The 20,653-nt window shown below is 38.8% G+C and overlaps 1 long non-coding RNA gene across 3 annotated transcripts in view; it reads right to left on the reverse strand.

Moving 5' to 3' along the window:
* Positions 1-416: 416 nt before the first annotated feature.
* The window catches only part of LOC132811604 (uncharacterized), a 56,634-nt gene continuing 36,397 nt past the window's right edge, over positions 417-20,653 (reverse strand). For 2 of the 3 annotated variants that reach the window (XR_009643302.1, XR_009643304.1), the window contains exons 4-6: positions 13,264-13,304; positions 11,937-12,054; positions 7,037-7,163 (exon numbers count right to left, since the gene is read on the reverse strand). This is a non-coding gene — a long non-coding RNA (uncharacterized LOC132811604). Of the gene's footprint in view, positions 637-7,036; positions 7,164-11,936; positions 12,055-13,263; positions 13,305-20,653 lie in introns of those variants that run through there. The other variant, XR_009643303.1, reaches the window with a different exon arrangement.

The following is a 20,653-nucleotide window of genomic DNA, read 5'->3' on the forward strand; positions in this document are numbered from 1 at the left end:
AACCTACACATCTTTGGATAGTGGGAGGAAACCACAGCAAAGTCATGTCGACATGGGGATAACATGAAAATTCCACACAGGCAGTCACCCGAGAATGGAATCAAACTGAGGTCTCTGGTGCTGTGAGGCCGCAATGCTAACCACTGAGCCACCGTGCAACCATATGCTATAAGTAAAGTCAGTGATACATATGCAAAGACATATTTCAAATGAACACACTCCGATATTGTCAAAGGATGTCAAATTTACATTCAATATGAATAGATGAATGGAAAATAATAAAAAACGAAAATTCACGAATGAACATTAATTAGAAATTTAATTTGATCAAAGGCCATAACAACATTTGGACGAATTGCAATTTTTTAATAACAAACGTAGGTAATTAGCTGACTAATGAATAATTGGAAGTGGCATTTATTTATTTTATAAATGAAGAAAGCGACTTGTTTTACACGTTTGAAATACTGCAGAATGACAATGTATGGGTTCGAAATGTTTGAATCAAGCTCTTTTGAACAAAAAAACCTGATCACTTACGATCACTTAGCCCTTTCACCTTTAAGACCACAACATTCTCAAATATTTTCCACGGATTTAGAACCAGCAGAACTAGTTAATTTCTTTTGTTGAGAACTGGAAGAGAATAAAGAGCAGATACTGTGAATTAGTGATTCCATGTGAGCATTCGACTGAAGACAACATTCCTTCTTTCCAAAAATATATAACTTACAAAAATCCAAAATTTATTGTTATTTTTGAATGAAACAATAAAGAGATGTTAATTCTTTATCATTCGACTTTGTTGCATGAAAAATCCTTAAGTCTTATTGTGCTCCAAACATGATAAATCTTAGCATTGAAGTGAAATATAATTAAATGAATTCAACTATGTTTCCACATGTAAAATAAAAATTGATATTAACAATGATTGTGACATTGTACCCTGCAAAATCTTTACAGTAGTTCATGTACTGTGCCGTAATTCCACATTTGCACAATGTACTGGATTGAATGAGTATTAAAAATTATTATATAACAACAACAATTAAATCGTCAAAGTCTATCATTGTATTAAGTAATAACGAGAAACCTCATTTTGCTATGGGACTGAGCGATGTCTGGAAATGAACTGGAATTAATTCAGTGAAAAGTAATTACAGTTCCCTGTATTTTAAGGCTGAGATTAAGGCTGATCATTCTAATGAGCAAACATCAGATATTTGCAATGATGTTGGATGGGAAGTCATTGGTTCTGTTGTGGGATAGGTGACCTGCAAAATAAATGCATTTTCACACTGGAGTATTAGTACTAAGCAACAATGGATTAAATTTAAATGTGAATCTTACTATATTTGTTCAAAAGGCTTTCTTAAAAATTGTGCCATTATTGTAATGACAATGTCTTGCTAATTAGTGTTGGACATGAAGAATTAAAATGATTCAATATTTCAAAAGCACTTTGCTGTGATGTTGATTGAATATTTATTAAGATCACTAAACTGAGGAATAGTACCTAGTTTTATGGATTGAAGATAAAAAAAATGAGGCCATGCAGTGATTATTGAACAAGATTCTTCTTTTTAACACAAAAATATACATTCTACAAGAATCGTGAATTTCCATCCACTGAACTCCTTGTAGAGATGTGTTACATTGATTTATATGATTAATATTATGATGACTGTTTAAACATTTGTGTCAGAATTAGGAAGAGAATTAGTAGATCATGAAAGTGAACAGGAAATTGAACAAACAATGTAGTCAACAACATGTGGTATATAAAGCAATTTTAATAATTTTGTCATTATTGTATAATGATGAATAACGTCAGAATAGAAATGGCAAAAAACAATCGACCTGATCAAAGCTGTTCTTTTCTTACAATGAAATGAAAGCAATAATCATTTTGTAGCACACATGATTTGAAATAGCAGTCCTTTAATATGAAACATACCTTTTTGCAAAAATGTAGGAATTTCACAAATTTGAAATGAAGCGTTTGTTGAATTGCAACAAAAATGGCTATAATTTGAATTGTCTGTTGCACACAACAAAAAGCTTAAAAATTGTTAGAATGACAAAACTTTTGTTCCCAATGTTCTTGTATTCCAGTCAATGTCCAGGATAAAGTAGAATTATTGGTTGAAACAATATAAATCATCATTGATGACTGGACTGAAATATAAGATATCAATTGCACTTACTGCAGGGAATAGTAGACAAATGCTTACTGTTGTTATTAGTCTCAGGAACAATAAGGTATTTACTCAGTAATCAGGTGGTGATAAGGAACTTTGTGTTGCTTTATGTGCACTGTTTTGTGTTACCTTAATTTTATTGAAATCAATGTTATTTACATGAATTAGGAACAGACTGATATTTGGGTGTGAAGGATCTTATTTAAGATTAGACATTTTTAAATATTTACTAGAATTGCTGAGCAAAACACACTTAAGACATCATGCAATAAATGAGGTAATTGAGAAATATGTAAAGTCAATTTTCAAACGAACACACCCTGATATTTTCACAGCATTTCAATCTTACATTCAACATAAATAGGTGAGTGGAAAACTAAACATTTCACACAACTCACAAACAGATCAATAACTAAAAAATGATAAATAATAGCAAGTGGCATTTGTTTATTTTACTGAAGAAGAACAATATTATTTTCTAATATTTGTAGCACTGGAGCATCAAGTTCTATGTGTTGTCCGAACTAAGCTCTTCAGAACAAAACAAAATCAATGAATATAATTACTTCGTATATTTCATCTTTATGACTGCAATATTCTCAAATATTTTCCAAGGAATATTGATTGAGTGGAATTAGATACATTCTGTTATTAGTGACCTGAAAAAAGTAAATAACAAATACTGTGATTATTGGAATGAACAACAGATGGAAGCATATCGAATATTGATTTGGAAGGCAATTCAATTGATTTTTAGATATTTTCGAATCAGAATTCTGTACAAGGTGGGAATTGAAACTGTGCCTACTGGTGTGGTAGCAGAGACAATAACAGAGCTGCACAAGACTCCTTCATAACTTTCCCAACCATAATGGGCAAGGTGACAATCACACGCTTGTTACAAATTCTAAGCTAAAATGTTGTGTAATTACTGTAATTGATAATTGTTTCTAAAATCCTGATAGATAAGTTGACTTAATATTTTGAATGCACTTTGCTCTGATATCGATTGTATATTCATTAATACTAATAAACTCAAAATTAACATTAAAAGGTGGCTTTAATAATTAAGAAACACTCACCAACAATCGATTTTTTTTGTAGAGTCATGTCCATTTAATTAATGCCATTTTTACCGTGACAAATGTTTCGACATTTATGTCAGAATTAGGAAGACAATAATCAGAGCTGAAAATGTGTTGCCAGTTAAAGCACAGCAGGTCAGACTAATTAGGCCAGGAAAGTGAGTATGATTGGGAAGGAAAGGTAGTGTTAATGACATTTGGTCCCAGGAGTCATTTCGTACCAAATGACTGATAATTGTGGGATTATTTTTCATTGACAACTAATGTTGGAAGAAAAAAAAAACGATCTCAACATTTCAAAAGCAGTTTCTTTTTCTGCTTATGAAATTAAATAAATATTGTTTTGGAGGTCATAGGATTTGAAAAATAGAAACAGCCATTTAATGTGAGATTTGAGCTGAAGAATCGTTCTTTTCACCCCAGTGTAGTGTTTCCAATAAATTAAAATTTAGTGTTAGTTGAACTAAAGAACAAATGGATGTACCTACATTGTTTTTTTGCACACATAAAAAGTAAAACAATTTTAACATGGAAATTATTTTGCTCTGAAAGTAATAATTTCACACAAAGTAAGTGTTTATATTGAATTGAAGTGTCAGCATAACTGCAGGAGTGGTTTCCACTGAATGAAGACTCAGAAGGCAGACAGAACTCTGGGAAGTGGAAGATGTTTACCTATGCTGCAACCAGTTAACATAGAACATAGAATATTACAGTGCAGTACAGGCCCTCCGGCCCTCGATGTTGTGCCGATCTGTCATACTAATCTGAAGCCCATCCAACCTACACTATTCCATGTACCTCCATATGCTTGTCCAATGACAACTTAAATGTACTTAAAGTTGGGGAATCTACTACAGTTCCAGGCAAAGCATTCCATAGGAGTAAGTGAGGACTGCAGATACTGGAGATCAGAGCTGCAAATGTGTTGCTGGAAAAGCGCAGCAGGTCAGGCAGCATCCAAGGAACAGGAGTATTGATGTTTTGGGCATAAGCCCTTCTTCAGGAATGAGGAAAGTGTGTCCAGCAGGCTAAGATAAAAGGTAAGGAGGAGGGACTTGGGGGAGGGGCATTGAAATTGCGATAGGTGGAAGGAGGTCAAGTTGAGGGTATAAGGCTGGAATGGGGTGGGGAGGAGAGGTCAGGAAAAGATTGCAGATTAGGAAGGCGGTGCTGAGTTCGAGGGATTTGACTGAGACAAGGTGGGGGAGGTGAAATGAGGAAACTGGAGAAATCTGAGTTTATCCCTTGTGGTTGGAGGGTTTCTAGGCGGGAGATGAGGCGCTCCTCCTCCAACTGTCGTGTTGCTATGGTCTGGCGATGGAGGAGTCAAAGGACCTGCATGCCCTTGGTGGAGTGGGAGGGGGATTTGAAGTGTTGAGTCACGGGGTGGTTGGGTTGGTTGGTCCGGGTGTCCTCTGAAACATTCCGCAAGTAAGCGGCCTGTCTCCCCATTATAGAGGAGGCCACATCGGGTGCAGCGGATGCAATAAATGATGTGTCTGGAGGTGGAGGTGAATTTGTGGCAGATATGGAATGATCCCTCGGGGCCTTGGAGGGAAGTAAAGGAGGAGGTTTGTGCGCATGTTTTGCATTTCTTGCGGTTTCAGGGGAAGGTGCCAGGAGTGGAGGTTGGGTTGGTAGGGGGTGTGGACCTGACGAGGGAGTCACGGAGGGAGTGGTCTTTTCGGAACACTGATAGGGGAGGGGAGGGAAATATATCCCTATGATGAGTCCGTTTGGAGTTGGCAAAAAAGCATTCCATACCCTTACTACGCTCTGAGTAAAGAAACTACCACTGACATCTGTTCTATATCTATCACCCCTCAATTTAAAGTTATGCCCCCTTGTGCTCCCCATCTTGGAAAATGCTCTCCCTGTCCACCCTATCTCACCCTCTGATTATCGTATATGTCTCTATTGTCACCTCTCAACCTTCTTCTCTCCAACGAAAACTGCCTCAAGTCCCTCAGCCTTTCCTTGTAGGACCTTCCCTCCATATCATCCTAGTAAATCTCCTCTGCACCCTTTCCAAAGCTTCTACGTCCTTCATATAATGCAGTGACCAGAACTGTACACAATACTCCAAGTGCGGCTGCACCAGAGTTTTGTACAGCTGCAGCATAACCTCATGGTTCCAGAACTCGATCCCTCTATTAATAAAAGCTGAAACACTGTATGCCTTCTTAACAAGCCTGTCAACCGAGGTGGCAAATTTCAAGGATCTGTGTACCTGGACACTGAGATCTCTCTGCTCATTTACACTCCCAAGAATCTTAGCATTAGCCCAGTACTTTGCATTACAGTTATTCCAACCGAAGTGGATCACCTCACACTTGTCCATATTAAATTCCATTTGCCACCTCTCTGCCCAGCTCTGCAGCTTTTCTATGTCTCTCTGTAACGTACAACATCCTTCCTCATTAGCCACAACTCCACTGACTTCAGTGTTGTCTGCAAATTTACTAACCCACCCTTCTACGCCCTCATCCAGGTCGTTTATAAAAATGACGAACACCAGTGGACCCAACACCGACCCTTGCGGTACACCACTGGTAACTGGACTCCAGGATGAACATTTCCCATCAACCACCACCCTCTGTCTTCTTTCAGCAAGGCAATTACTGTTCCAAACTGCTGTATCTCCCACAATCCCATTCCTCTGCAGTTTGTACAATAGCCTACTGTGGGGGACCTTTTTGAATGCCTTGCAGGGATCATCCCCCAAGGCCAATCTCAGAATGTAGGTCCATGACACACTGTAACGTGTACAGTAAAAGCAGTAATTGTACACACTTGCTGTATTACAATGGCCACATGCAATGTGGTTACAATCCTTCACTCCTTATACAGACATCCGATCCTGTAGAACACCTAATCTCAGATGGACATTGTTATGGATAGCCCCAGCTTCCTATTGTTTCATGATGTTTAAAAGCTCCTAAAATCTTCCGGCATTGGTATCTCTCAATGTATCTTATTTCTTCAGTTTACAAAGTTAATTATTACACTCCTTCCAGCCTCAAACTCTGCCTTGTCCACAATTCTCAAGAATCTGCAATTAGAAGTATTTTTAATGTTCTGAACAACTTTAAAATAGTAACTGTTTCTGACAAATGAACCCTGTCTGTTGCCCTGATAGCTGCTGTGAAAGTTAACTGGGCTGTATGCTGCAGCTGGTGTTTATTCATTCACTGGGACAATTATTCTTTCATTAATGAAGGTCAGTGTTGGTCGTTTTTCTGTATCTGGCATGTTCTTATTACTCTCTGGAATATTACTGTCTGGACTGGCATACTGATGGATTTGGAGTAGGATTTTACAAAATATTATTTTCTTTCATCAAGATTGGAACAGACTGTTAGTTTATCTCTCCTCCACCATCTTGTGTTTTAATTCTAGGGCAGGTTGCGTCTTTTTGTTTGTCAGACATTTCGTATGAGCCAACATAGACCATTCTATTCCAGATGGGGCAGGGCACCCCTACAACAGCAAATCAACCAGGATTTCAGTATTAAAATACAAATCTGCATTCGCTACCATTAGGGAACAATACCGTGTAATATGCCTACGTCACTGAGACTTAATTCCACACTTAAAGCCAAATATAATGGATTTCATCAGTGATTAAATATTAGATATAAAGAAAAAATTGTCTTAAAACAGGTCACTGCAAACTTAAAATAATTAGAAACTTCATATTGCTATCTGTAACATGTAGAAATGAACATTAATTATTGGAGTCTAAAACAATTAGACGTATCTTCATTTGTAATATTAATCCAATGATTTCTCTGAACATTCAAATGAGAAGGCATCAGATATTTCCTGTGAGTGTTGGATGAGGAATCATTGCTTGGTTCATGGTTGTGTTGACCTGGAAAAAAGATCCATTTTGCTGTGTAAAATTGGCACGACGAAATAATGGTTTAAATTGAAATGTGAATCTCATGATATTTGTTACTAAACTTAAACAGAATTATTGTGTGATGTTGGTCTAACAATGAATTGGTAATTTATTTTAGAATGCTGACACATTAAATGATTCAATATTTCCAAACGAGTTTGCTCTGATATCGATGACACAGTAATTAGTATCAGTGAGCTGAGAACTAGAATGCTGGCATGATGGTTTGGAAAATACATTCGATATGCAGTGATTATTGATCAGAACTGTTTGGTCATTCAACATTCTCAGATACTCCTGCAATCTTTACTTGCTGTCTCAGCTTTTCTTCTGTGGAAATACAATATATAATCCATTCAATTTTCCATGTCATCAATATTCAGTCATTTGTGTCAGCATTACAAAGAAAATAAATCGATAAGGAACATGGTTATTATAGCGAAATACAGTCAACAGCATTTAAAGAGGAAATGTTTCAATAGTGTCTCTGAGTAAACACGTGAAAAGGTTTAATGGGGATCTGTTCACAATGTACTTAGCCACAATTACATTTTCTTAACATGATGACTGGAGGGAACTTACCAGAAAACTCGCCTATATTTAGGAATTCCTTCATCTCGATACATGTTACTATCAGCATCCTCAGTCACAAATAATGAAGTGTGATTATTGGCATGGGAACATGTGGTGTGTAAATTATAAGAAGGTATCTCTTGCATATCTTTGGGATGATGTGATAGCGTGCTGCCTGCTGTGTTTACTTATCCTGAGAACAATATGATACTGACAAAAGGTTTTTCACTGAACAATTATCAGGTGGCCTTGAAGACCATCTTATGGCTTTATGTGCAGTGATCACTTTGATTTCAAGACCTTTGATATATTTTCCATGATTTGGAAAGTGATTAGATTACTTACACTGTGGAAACAGGCCCTTTGGCCCAACAAGTCCACACGGACCTACTGAAGCGCAACCCACCCAGACCCATTCCCCTACATTTACTCCTTCACCTAACACTATGGGCAATTTAGCATGGCCAATTCACCTAACCTGCACATTTTTGGATTGTGGGAGAAAAGTGGAGCACCCAGAGGAAACCCACGCAGACACGGGGAGAATGTGCAAGCTCCACACAGTCAGTCACCTGAGGCGGGCACTGCACCCGGGTCTTTGGCCCTGTGAGGCAGCAGTGCTAACAACTGTGCCACCGTGCCACCCAATGTTCAATAGTTTTGTGACAAATGTCTAATGTGGTCATTAGCTGGATTCAAAGCATTCAATGTGTTGGTGCAAAAACCCTTCATTGTTGACACTTTCAAGAGAGGTATATAATGCTCAGGCATTGGCTGGAAGTCAAGGTGTAAGAAAATTTGGGTCATCCTGGAACTGATTGATTCTCGCTGCTGTTTGACTTAATTTGATTAATTTTGTGTTTGTCCCGATTTATCTGGCTGTAGGTGAATTTAGAATGTATAATTTCTGTCCAAGGGTCACCTCACATCACTGGAGAGTGAAAATATAGTTTACATACCGTGATAACAATGAATTGATAATTAAATCTTGTGTTTTAACATAAAATGATTTATGTTTTCCAGTAGGTGTTAGATATTGATTAGATATTTATTAAAATAGATAAACTGAGAATTGTAATCCTGTTGCAGGATTGTTGAATTGTTAAAAGGTACATATGTAGAGTGTTTTTGGAATGATTTGGTGGTGCCAGTGTTAGATTGGGCTGTACAAAGTTAAAAAAAATCAAGCACCACCAGGTTATGAACCAACAGGTTTATTTTGAAGAACTAGCTTTCAGAGCGCTGCTCCTTCATCAGTTGGTTGAAGGAGCAGCACTCCGAAAGCTAGCGCTTCCAAATAAACCTCTTGGACCATAACCTGGTTTTGTGTGATTATTTAACTTTGTTTTTTGGAAGGAATTGTTTTTTTCATTCAAATATACAGGCTGTTCAAGAATTCTATCTAGCCTTCCATGGCTTTCGTTTAGAGACCACACATTTATAGATTAGATTAGATTAGATTAGATTAGATTACTTACAGTGTGGAAACAGGCCCTTTGGCCCAACAAGTCCACACTGACCCTCCGAAGAGCAACCCACCCAGACTCATTTCCCTACATTTACCACTTCACTACGGGCAATTTAGTATGGTCAATTCACCTAACCTGTCCATTTTTTTGGACTGTGGGAGGAAACCGGAGCACCCGGAAGAAACCCACACAGACACGGGGGAGAATGTGCGAATTTCACACAGACAGTTGCCTGAGGTGGAATTTGAACCAGGGTCCCTGGCGCTGTGAGGCAGCAGTGCCACCATGCCACCCACAATTCATATAATTTTCACTGTAATCAGTATTTCAAATTTGCATTAGATTTAAGATGAAAATGAGGACCAATTAACGAGTGCTTCCATGAATGGAAAACACAGTAAATTGAATTTACAGAAGCAAATTCAAGTTTGATCCGAATAAGCAAATCAATACTTTGAATGGAAATGATCCGAAAATGTTTACATCTACATTTGAACTAAGTCAAATGACTCTTTTTTTTGAAATAATTGGACTGAAAACCTGTTTGAAAACATGTACAAATCAGGACTATTGACAAGTCTTGCTGTTAGTGCTCTTGGCCAATCGTAATAAAGAATAAATACTACTTTGAGTAACAAGTATCACGTGTAATTGCTGGGCTTCAAAGTAAGAGGATAGCTCTTGTATTTATTGGCAAGAATTATAACCAAATGTTTACTGTGGTTACTGCACTCAGTAACAATAAGATCAAGATCAATGGCTGTTAGAATCCTTGGCCACTCGTAATGAAGAATAAACACTGCTGTGAGCAATACGTATCTTGGATAATTACAGAACAGAAATTTCAGAACACACTCATTGTATTTACTGGAGGGAATGATAATCAGATGCTTACTGTGATGATTGATCTCAGGAACAATAAGACAGTTACTCAGATTATTCCACTGAACAGTAATTAAATGATCATGAGACCATTGTCTGGCTTTATGAATAGTGTTTTGTGTGAGCATTAATTTCAATAACATTGTCATAGTATACAAGTCTGCAGGTTAGGTGAGTTGGCCATGCTAAATTGCCCATAGTGTTCACGGATGTGTAGGTTAGGTGCATTAGTCAGGGGAAATGTCGAGTAATAGAGTAAGGGAATGTGTCTGGGTGGGTTACTCTTCGGTGGGTCGGTGTGGACTTGTTGAGCCAAGTATCCTGTTACAACACTGTAGGGATTCTATGACTCTATGATTCTTTGATTTAGGAATAGATTGATAAGCGAGTGCTAAAGATACTATTTAAAGTCAATAAAATCTTTATGTTGAGTAGAATTGCTTAGCAAAATGCATTGAAGCCATCATACACAAAGTGGGATAAGTGGAAGTAGTAAGGTATTTTGATTAAATAAAATGAATGTCATTAGTTAGATATTTTAAATTTGAAAAACTACAGTGTCCTCAAATCTAAAATTTAGAGACAATGTAATGTGATACATACATTTATTAATGACCTGAAGATAATAAATTGCAGATTCTGTGATTATTGGAATGAACAACAGACAGAGCAAATCCAAAATTGGATTGAAAAGCAATTCAAACTCTGCTTAGATATTTTCTAATCACCATTCTAAGCTGTTTTGGTGCATCTCTGTTGAAGATGGGAACTCAACGCACACTTCCTGGTCTCGTGGGAGACACTCTACTGGAGCTCCACAGGTTCCTTTCATAATGTTCCCACCAAGGAAGGGTGGGATTATAATTAATTGTGATTACTTAAATGAAAACTAACCAGTGTCCACTCCGATAATTGGGCTGGGAATTAATTCGACTGTTTCTATGCAATGGACTGAGAATGAAATGGTAATTCACAATAATGATGGTACTAAGTATATAGGCTCTTACGTAACAATCAATATCGTGACAATTGAAGGAAAAATAAATAGATATATCATGCGCTTATTGTAAATTCATGAAAAATACAACTGCTGAATATGTTTAAAGCAATGTTTCTGATAATGAAAAGATAATTAGAATGCTTATCACCAAAAAAAATTCTTTCACTGTGACTATTCAGCTGCAGGCAGCTCCTCTTCCTGACACAAATGTACAACTTCCAACAATTCAAAATGTACTCTGATTGATAAAGGGAAGAACAAACACATGTACGTTTTTTTCTCGTGTTTACGAAAAAAGTCACATATTTGAATTTTTTTACCTTTAAAATATTTAACCCTTGCTGAGATCAGAAATACAATAAACCTTCACGTTGAAGAAAAATATAATCAAATCAAATCAAAATATACATCGATATTCACAATAATTGGGAGAGTGAACACTGCAATATCTTTCCATCAGTTGATGTACTGAGCTATAATTCCACTTTTATATCCCTGACTGGATTGATCAGTTATTAGATATTAGCAATAACTAAATTATTAATATGCTGTCAGTGAACTGAATATTAAAGAGAAATCTCACATTGCTGTTTGAACATACAATGTTCTGAAATAAACAGTAATTATTGGTGAAATGTCATTAGATATCTCTGAATCGACGAGGCTATGGTTAGTTTGATTGTTGAAATAAGTGGCATTCAGATATTTCCAATGAGCATTGGATGGAAAATCACTCTTTTTGGTATAGATGTGAAAAAAATGTTTTATTGGAGTATTGGCAATAAGAAATGTAGGACTAAATTATGATGTGCATCTCACCTTAATGAATATTTTCAAGTTTTCTCAAAGGTCTCTAGTCCAATCATCAGTTTAAAAGTGGTCATTTTCGTTCAGCAGATCAGTAACTGCAAACATTTTCAACACATCTTCATCAAATCTGATAATTCAGAAAAAAAACCAAAGCATTACCTGTGTAAATGTCAAACTATATCTTTAGATTAGAGTCAAGTTCATTCTCTACTTATTTTATTCCTGTTTTTGATACCAGTGACTAAATATTGATTAGATTATATGTCATATGTGTTAGACATGAGTTTTCTCTCAAAGATCTGTGCAACACAGGAATGGGCCCTTTGGCCCATAACTTTGTGCGGAACATAATGCAAAATAAACTCACCCCTTCTGTCTACCCTTGGTCCATATCCTTCCAAATTATCTAAATGAACATTTAAAAAGCCCTAATGTATCTGCCTTTATCACCAACCCTGGAATTTCATTCCAGACACCTACCACTCCCTTTGTAAAAAAACAAATTACCCATCACATGCCCCTTGAACTGTCTTCCCTAACCTTAAACGCATGTCACTTACTTTTGACATTTCAACTCTGGGAAAACAGTTTGACTGTCAACCCTATTTCCGTATCTCCTGATTGTATAGACTTGCATCAATTCTTCCTCCATCCTCCGCTACTCCACAAAAAAGCAACCTGAGTTTTTCTCACGTCTCCAAATCCAGGCAGCATCCTGGTAAACGCCCTCTGTATCCTCTCCAAAGCCTCCATACCCGTCCTATAATGTGGCGAGCAGAAGTGAATACAATACTTTAAGTATGCCTTAACCAAAGTCTTATAAATTTGCAACATGCCATCCTGACTCTTGTAACCAGTTCCCTGATCAATAAAGGCAAGCATGCCATTTACCTTCCTTACCACCGTATCTACTTACATAGTCACTTTCAGGGAGCCATGGTCTTGAATGCCAAGATCCCTTTGAACAACAAAGCTGTTCTCAGTCCTGCCATTACCTACTTTTCCTTAATATTTGAACACCCAAAGTGAAAAACCTCACAGTTGTGTGGATTAAACTTTGCCTTTAATTTCTCTGAGTGAAAAGTGAGGTCTACAGATGCTGAAGATCAGAGCTGAAAATGTGTTCCTGGTTAAAGCACAGCAGGTTAGGCAGCATCCTAGGAACAGGAAATTCGACGTTTTTCTGCCCATTTAATTTCTCTGCCCATACCTGCAATTTATCTTTTTCCTGCTGCATTCTTTGACAACCCTCTATATTATCCACAACTGCACTGAACTTTGTATCATCTGCAAACTTATTAACTCACCAAATTAGATTTTAATCCATGTCACTTACATATATTTGTCCTGCAAACAGAAGGGTTCCAGTGCAGATCCCTGTGGGAAAAAGACAGAAAATGAGGAAAATGCAGAATTCTTGAATAAATGAGGTTTCTTTCAATGACAAAACTATTCTGATGAATAATCTCTGAAGGTGTGATTTTTGTTTTGAAATTAACCCAATATTTTAATTCTCAGTTTACTGATCTTATTGAATATCTAGTACAAACTGCTTTGAAAATATTGAATCATTTTAAGTGTTGAGTTCTAACATTAATTATTCTTTAATTGTAATTTCAATTATCACGCCATCATGAGAGTTGAATCTATTATTTCTTAGTGCCAGTATCATGATGAAATATTTACACTCGTTTCTGGTCAACACACCTGCAATCAAGCAAAGTTTTCTCACCCAACACTCATAGTAACTATCTCATTCTCTTTCATTTGAATTCTCATTTTAATTAAATGATTATTAATCAGTCTTATCAATTAAGAGATGGCTAACTAGTTTTCACATCAATATTTTAGTTCTTTCCCACATATTGCACAATTACATTGCAATAAGGGTTTTCTCATCATTCTTAAATTTGTTATCAGCTATTTTTGTGTCTGATTTCCAGTATCCACAGTTTTTTGCGTTCTAGTATTGATTGTATTTCATTTCAACGCTAACATTTCTATATTTCTGATTATTACAATAGAGCTAAGTATTTTTCATGTTAAACATTGTGTTAATTTCATGTGTTTCTTGTCTATACAAACCAGAATTAACAAATGTTTGCTCTATTCTTTTACAATAAATCTTGAATTCTTAGAAATCACAATTTTGTGAAAATGAGGGAAATTATCTTTCGCTTAATAGTCACATTGAATGACTAATGCTTTACTTCCAAGTCATGAGCATTACAAAGCAGTTTAATTTTGAGTACATAAATAACTGCTTCAAACATATTTAATTACTTGATTATCATGAGATTTATATTTGTTTAAGATCATTGTCGCTTCGTTCCAACATTTTTAGAAACTACTAATTCCTTTTATCTGTCCATTACACACTGGAATTGTCGAATACAACCCAGTCTGATTATCACAAAAATATTTGAGCAGTTTTCCCTGTGAGTAAACACAGTAAGTATGTGATTATAGTCCTGCCCTTCTTGCATAGGAACATTATGTAGGGCTCTGGTAATGTCTGTACTGAAAGACCAGGCGGTATGGATTCAATTCTAACCTTCAACAGAGATGTGTCAAAGCACATCAGAGTTGATTAGAAAATATCTAAGTGTCTACTGAATTGTTTTCAAACCAACATTTTATCAACTTGTGTCTGTTGTTCATTGTAATGTTCACAATACCTTGAATTTATTTGCTTCCGTTCACTGACTAAACTATGAATGTTATTATGCTGCTTCTAAGTACCTCTCAACTTTTAATAACTTTGCAGTCATAAAGATTCTACAGTGTAAATTACATTTAAGGTAAGGGGAAACGATTTAACAGGGATCTGAGGGGCAACTTTTTTCACAAAGTGTGTTTGGCTCACACGGAATGAGCTGTGAGAGGAAAGGCGGTGGCTGGTACAAACATTACAGCAGTTAAAAATTGGAGTGATCAAGAGAGTGGAATTAGAGCAGCAAATAAATCTTCAACATTTATGCAGCTAAAGGGGATGTTGGGTAAAGATACTGTAGTTAGTGCTTATTTCATTCCAGGCACACCAGCCAGGGAGCACTTCCTTCCTGTATCTATCCTCTTGAGCTCTTGAAGATTTTTGTTCATTTGAAGTGTTTCATGTTTAGATACTCCAGAGAAGACAGCTTCAAGCTCCTCAATCTCTCCTGCCAGGGCAATGCTGCTGTTAGAATTCAATTCACTGGGGCATGTTACTGGCTGCTTCATGGACTGGAACTTGCAATTGAGACTGTAAGGTAACTGTATAAAATACCTTCAATGGTATTGCCAGTCGTGAGTGGTTTTAGGAAAATGACCTTGACTTACGGGCATTGAGTGCCAGAGCACTTCCTGTTGTGGGGCATCCTGTTTAGATACAATCTATTGATAACTATTAGAACTGACTAGCACTGGCTCTGTCAAAGTGGTCAGAGCATTACGGCTGTCATTGAAGCTGGTAACAAACTTCCCATGGGGTAAAAATCGTAAATGATAGAGTAGGCACGAGGTCTGATGACACTGTTGGAGTATTGATGTTGTTGTTAATCACATTAACTTGACAGGAGTTGACTAAATTCATATTGTCTCTTTCTGAATCTCAGGATGTCTCTCTGGGCAATGAGTCTCCACAAACAGCAATGAGCCGGGGTCATTTATTTTGATTTAAATTGCTCTATAGCACTGCTGCTTCACAGCACTAGGTACAAGGTTGGAGTCCAGCCTTGGTCAACAGCCTGTGTAGAGTCTGCACATTCTCCCCAGGCTAGTGTGGGTCCACTCCAGGTGCTCTGATTTCCTCCCACAGTCCAAAGATTTGTGGGTTAGGTGGATCAGTCATGGTAAATTGTCCACAGTGTCCAGGATTGTGCAGACTTGGTGGATCAGCCATGGGCAATGCAGTGTTACAGGGGTGGAGTGCTCCAGATGGGATGCTGTTTGGATAGTTGGTGGGATTTGATGGGCCAATGCTCTCCTTCCACACTGTCAGGATTCTATTATATGATTGTGGATAAAGTCGACACAACAGGGTGTCCTTGGAGAAGGAGCATGTAATGCATCTCAATTTTCCCAATGTCTTTAGATAGAGGTGGGTACCGCAGTGATACAGTGCTTTATCTCCATCGCTGCCCCCTCACCCCCAACTCTACTTTGATTTGGTCTCTTCCCACTTTGTCATTTGTAATGGTTTGCTTTGCCTGTAAGGGGCGTTGTTTATAAATATTCAATTGGTTACATGGGTGGTTTACTGCTGGTGATTATATGGGAACCAAAATGGTGTAATGGAGGGTGTTGATGTTGATGGTGGGAAGGTTGCTCAGCTGTGTGAGATAACACATCTGGGTCAGAGAAATGGGGAATAAAGAACACTTCACAGCTCACAGAACCAGAACTGAAAAACAGTTAAATCAAACCAAAGGTTCAGACAGGGAGGGAATATTTCCCTGGAGCTTGAGTAACTGGAAACTGATGGTGTCCGGGAGTAGACAGGATTTGTTTTACAGGGCGTTGAAATTTTAAAAACTGTTACATTCAGATAGTTTCATTTCTTTTAGTTTTATTTATTGTGGAATAAATAGCTACAATATTTTAAAAGCAAATTTACAAACCTTGTGTTAAAGATAAATGTTAAATAAAATCCATCAAACCATCCCTCACTGAAAACTGTTGTGGAAGTGCAATCTCCTGGAGAATCCCTGCCCACTCCTTCCTTCCCGGGCTCCATGGCTATATACATACCTGGGAGATAGCAGCAGGAGGAGACCATTCAGCCTTTCAATCCTGCTCCACCATTCAATGGGAAACAGCAGACCATCCAGCTCAGTCTCCTGTTCCTGCTGGGTTCCAATCCCCTTTCATGACTTTACCTTGAAGAACTATATCCAAGTCCTCCTTTGGTTTCACTGCCTTTTGTTCCAGTGATGTTGCGGTGTTACTGTGTGGGTGTAGGCAGGGGTAATGTGATGGTGCTGCCTCCTGGGGGATGCACTCAGCGTCCCTCATCATCCTGCAGTAACATCAACTGGGGTTCAGCAACTAGAGATAGAAACCATTTCCAGGATATGGGCATCACTGGCTCAGCCAGCATTTATTCCCCATCTCTAGTTACCCTTGAGAAGATGGTAGTGAGCTGCTGTCTTGAACCATTCACAGTCCATTTGGCGCAGAGAGACAGACAATGTTGGGAAGGAGAGTGTTGCTGGATTTTGGCCAAGTTATTCTCTATCTTTGGTTCTTCAAATGCTGGTTAACTTAATCACAATCTGCACATGAGTTTGAGATTTCAGGCTGTGAATCTTCACCATTGAGCACCCTGAATAAACAAATATGTACAGATTAGAAATTCAGGGCAGACAATTCTAGTTTCTCTATAATATCTTTTTCCCCTTTCTTCCGCAAAAGCTGTAACGCTCCAGCCCACTTACTCTCTCCCACCATTCTGCCTCTGCTGTCCCTAATGTACACCCTCCCCATTCTCATGGAGTTACTGATAAACAGACCCATGCCACCACTTCCCGTCCCTGGTTAGACTCTGCACCCTTTCTGGGTTCACTTCCTTTCCCTTCAGTTACTGCAAGTCAATAATGTAACAGCAGAATGAAAGAAAAGGAAACAGAAAGGGAGGTGGCAGACCCTGGACAGAAGAGGAACCTTCAGTCTGGGAGAATGAGTCAGATCCTTCTGTTTCCCATTGGTCGATTCCCAGCATTATGACAAGTTGGGGATGGAACTTGGGCCCATGTGGGTGTGGTGACCCTTTGAACCCCCAACCTGTCAATACTACAAGCGGATTTCTTCCTCCTCCAGCCAATCACAATGTCAAATGCTTTCCGCTAATTACCCCAGAGCACATGCTCCAAAATCTTCCCATATTCTGTACATGTGCAGTTCTGGGCTTCCCCTCACACGCGTAGTCCCTGCCTCAGGGATTGTGGGAGTTGTAGCCCCCATGAAGCCACTGGAGACATGTTTCTGGATAGTGAATGAAAAGTGTGGGCTGGAGGTTGGATCCCCATTCATACACACAGGACACATGGACTGTCACTGGATTTTACTGAGACATCCGCTTCCACAACCTGATTTCTGACGTAAGGAACATAGATTGCGGGGTGGTGTGGTTAATAAGGGGTAGCAGATTTTAAGCAGATGTAGCTGAGTGGTTAGCACTGCTGCCTCACAGCGTCAGGGACCCGGGTTTTATTTCAGCCAGATGCGACTGTCTGGAGTTTACACATTCTCACCATGTCTGTGTGGGTTTCCTAGGGTGCTCGAGCTTCCTCCCACAGTCCAAAGATGTGCAGGTTAGGTGGATTGCCTATGCTAAATTGCCCACAGTGTCCATGTATGTGCCAGTTAGGCCATTAGCCATGGGAAATGCAGGGTTACAGGGACAGGGTGGGTCTGAATGGGATGCTCATCATAGGTTGGTGTGGATTTGCTGGATGAATAACCTGTTTCTGCACTGTAGGGACTCTATTCTATTCTCATGAAGAAGAATGTACCTATCTCAATGTATTGTGAATCTGTGGAATTCCCTATTCAAAATACGGTGGATACCAGGACAATGAGCAGATTTAATGAAGAGATACAGATGTTGAATTTGTAATGAGATGAAGGGAGAGAGAGAGCAGGTGGGAAAACCCAGCTGAGACCGAGGTGAGCTCAATCATCACCGTATTAAATGGTGGGGCTGGTTCGAAGGGCTGCATTGCCTCTCCTGTGCCCAGTGCTCATCTTCTTACGGTAATAACTGGAAAGCTGAATCCAAAACTCACCACCTTCACCAAAGGAGATTTTGGAAAAAGCAGGATAGTCAGGTGGATTAGCGTTCCAAACCTAGATAGTGAGGAAGCAAGTGGGAGATAATGATTTTGCAATTTTAAACTCAGGGGAGACAGTGATTTATGGTTTTTAGACTGTGTAGTACATTCACACCGTCCAGAATACTCTGTTGTGAATATCTATCCTATACTTTACTACATATCTAAGGTCTTTGACAATGAAACGCAAAGTACCCAGGAAACTTCGCCTCACCTCGTAATCTGATAAAAGACTTCTGATAAATCTGGTTGAACTTAGAACACAGCTGGAAAGCTGGAAGATTAGATCCAATCCCAAGATCCTGTGCTTAAACAAAGGAGACTACAATAGGTTGAGACAGGAGCTGGCTAATGTAGACTGGAAGCAAAGACTTTAGGGTGGGAAAGTTGACGGACAGTGGGGGAATACCAAAGCAATTTTTCGAAGTGCTCAGAAAAAGTATAATCTGCCATGAGTGGCTCAGGAAATAAGGGAGTCTATCAAATTGAAATAGAAGGCAAACAAATTGGCAACGACCACGAAGAAACTAGGAGAAGAGAAAAAAACTTTAACAATCAACAGAAAGCTAGATGGGACTGGGGGAGAAAAGTGATGAGTAGCTATCCTCAGGGCCAGAATAGCAGTTTACACTGCTAGAGGGGAACCTATTGTGTGGGGAACATATGGCCTCTGTAATTGTAACTGTGACCATAGAGATAATCCTGATCAAGTTAAAAATCACAGCACACTCCAAAAGCTTGTACTTCCAAATAAACCTGTTGGATTATAACCTGGTGATGTGTGATTTATAACTTTGTCTACCCCATCCCAACACCAGCTCCTCCATATCAGAATCCTGATAGGCAACCCCACTGAAACTGAAGCGCCTGTCAGATACTTGAGGGAGCCACAGGGGTGTGGGGGGAGGGGTGTATGTTTTAACCACAAATGCTAAACTGAACTAGACTTTCTAACTGACCGTTGCCATGGAGAAAATACTGAGAGACAGTCTCTATTCAAAGTCCCAAACCACAAAGGTATAAGAATGGGAGCCGTACACCGGACAGATGGGGAGTTACCTGATGCGGCCTGGAGGTGTTTTGCATGTACACTATCCAAGTAACTGCCATGTCTCATCAATAAAAACTCAAAGAAGACCTCGCAGGGTTCTGTACCTAATTATTGCTATCCAGCAGGGTTCAGGAATATGAATACACAGCAGTCAGTCTTCACAGTGGAGGATATGAAGAACATGCCAGTAATTGATAAGGAGACTGAGGAAGGGGAGGACCTAGAAATAACCATTATCATGAAAGTGTTACAGCTGGGCAAGCTAATGGAGCTAAATGTACACAAGTCTCATTACCCTGATGGAATACATCCCAGGATACCAACAGTGTTAGTGGGAGAAATAGCATCCTGCAGCAGAGACAGGCCCTTTGGCCCAAACTGGGCCATGCTGACCAGAATGTCCATCCACACTGACCCCATTTCCCTGCACTTGGCTCATCTGCTTCTGACCCTTTCCTATCCATGTATTTGTCCAAATGTCTTTTACCTGTTATGAGAGTGTACCCACCACAACCACTTCCACTGGCAGCTCATTCCATATACATATCACCCTCTGTGTAAAACAGTTGCCCCTCAGCTTCCCTTTTATTCTTTCCCCTCTAACCTTCAACTGATGCCCTCCAGTCCTTGATTCCCTGGGAAAAAACACAGTGCATTCACCTCATCCGTGCCCCTCATGTTCTTATACACTTCTAGAACAGTCCCCCTTCAGTTTCCTCTGCTCTAAACAATAAAATCCTAGCTTGTCCAACCTCTCCCTATAACTCAAACCCCTGACAACATCCTTGTAAATTGTTCTGCACTTTTTACACTTTAATAACTGAAACCTACACTGCATTCAGCACATTTCCAGTGTTTCCCCA

This window comes from Hemiscyllium ocellatum, unplaced genomic scaffold, assembly GCF_020745735.1.
Source record: "Hemiscyllium ocellatum isolate sHemOce1 unplaced genomic scaffold, sHemOce1.pat.X.cur. scaffold_223_pat_ctg1, whole genome shotgun sequence".
Lineage (NCBI taxonomy): Eukaryota > Metazoa > Chordata > Chondrichthyes > Orectolobiformes > Hemiscylliidae > Hemiscyllium > Hemiscyllium ocellatum.